A 1,699-nucleotide genomic window follows, 5' to 3' on the forward strand; every position below is an offset into this window, starting at 1 on the left:
CAGAGGAGCTGAACACAAGGTCAGGGGGTGCTACGGTCAGATCATTCTTTTGTTGTATGTCTGCGTCTCTCCTTTTCTGTTCTCGAAAGGAGGGGTGCCTTCGTCTCAAACAACACTCACGTTGTGCCAGAACCTTTAAGAAGGAGGCCCATTGTTGATGCAAAATAATGGATTTGTGAAAAGTCCCTAATATTGCAAACCGCACCGTTTGTCATTGAAGTAAGTACTGAACTGGCTTTGAAGTACCTTATCGTTATTATCATTATCGTTATTATCATGTAGTTATTATCATGTAGTGGTTATACTCCACCTCCAAATAGCCTCATCAAAATGCATTGGAGATAGTTACTATTCGTGAACTATGCTGTAATCAAAGCCGGAGGACCTCTGTATCAGCTCTATAACAGTGTATGTGTAGTGCCGAGGTTTCATCAGCGTGGGAAGAACGCACAGCCTCTTCAGCACTGTGACTGGAGTTAAGTGAAGGGCCAGTACTCGCACACACACACTCGCACACACACGTCCCTCCCAGCAGACCACGACGTGTTGCCAGACCACGCAGATCCGGTCTGCCTCAGACAGACTACCTCCAGATACTGTCACCCCCCTCCTCTTTGCTCCCCACCTCCATTCTTCAAAGAGAGTACAAAAAGCAAATAACAGAATATTATGCAACACAGTGGTGCTTTTTTTAAATTCTTTTTTTAAATTCCGGTGGAATACTGTTTGTTTCCGTTGCCGCCTCCTCGTTTCCTCTTCCTCTTCAAGTGGGAGGCCTTTCCTGGCTTCACCCTGTCCTCCCCCAGGCTCTTCTCCCTGGCTCTTCTCCCTGGCTCTTCTCCCTGGCTCTTCTCCCAGGCTCTTCTCCCAGGCTCTTCTCCCAGGCTCTTCCCCCAGGCTCTTCCCCCAGGCTCTTCTCCCAGGCTCTTCACCCTGTCCTCCTCCCAGGCTCTTCTCCCAGGCTCTTCTCCCTGGCTCTTCTCCCTGGCTCTTCTCCCTGGCTCTTCTCCCTGGCTCTTCTCCCTGGCTCTTCTCCCTGGCTCTTCTCCCTGGCTCTTCTCCCTGGCTCTTCTCCCTGGCTCTTCTCCCTGGCTCTTCTCCCTGGCTCTTCTCCCTGGCCTCTACCTGGCCTCTACCCGGCCCGTGGTGCTATAGAAACGGGTGCATTCACTCTCTAGGCTGGATCTGTTCTGAGCAATATGAACACTAAGACAGTATCTATGTTTGTTAATGCTGGCAATGTTGTTGTTTGTTTCAAATGATCTCTTCTTACCTCACACTGGGAACTTTCATTGATGGTGTAGTATCGTGTAGTAACCTCGCACACCCAAACACAACACCGCCACCCCTCACCCCTGACCCCTGACCCCTATACATGGACTTCCCCAGTTTATCCTGTATTATTCCTAGTGGTGTCAAACATTCTTCTAATATAAACCCTCCCCAAGTGACATTGCTTCTGGCGTTGGTTGGGGTTGTGAAAAGGGACCACCACTTGTGTGTGGAACTGACCCACAGTTCCAGACAGCCTCAGACCCATATGGAGCCATGCTGCGGAGGATAAACCAGTAGGACTTAACGGAACCCCCATACCATTGGGAAAGACAATTTAGGAGTCATAAACGGACCACGTGGGGACTGCTACAATCATACAACGACCACGCTACTTTTGATTTGCTGCTGCTACTTTTTGGTAGCC

At 49.7% G+C, this 1,699-nt stretch overlaps 1 protein-coding gene across 1 annotated transcript in view; it reads left to right on the plus strand.

The window, feature by feature from the left end:
- LOC120025618 (A disintegrin and metalloproteinase with thrombospondin motifs 6-like) overlaps window positions 1-835 on the plus strand; it is a 49,615-nt gene extending 48,780 nt beyond the window's left edge. Inside the window, exon 17 of the mRNA XM_038970166.1 lies at window positions 1-835. This exon is cut by the window's left edge and continues 958 nt beyond it. The gene's annotated coding sequence lies outside the window, so the exon portion shown is untranslated.
- Window positions 836-1,699: the final 864 nt, after the last annotated feature.

The sequence above is a fragment of the Salvelinus namaycush genome, chromosome 31 (genome assembly GCF_016432855.1).
Source record: "Salvelinus namaycush isolate Seneca chromosome 31, SaNama_1.0, whole genome shotgun sequence".
NCBI lineage: Eukaryota > Metazoa > Chordata > Actinopteri > Salmoniformes > Salmonidae > Salvelinus > Salvelinus namaycush.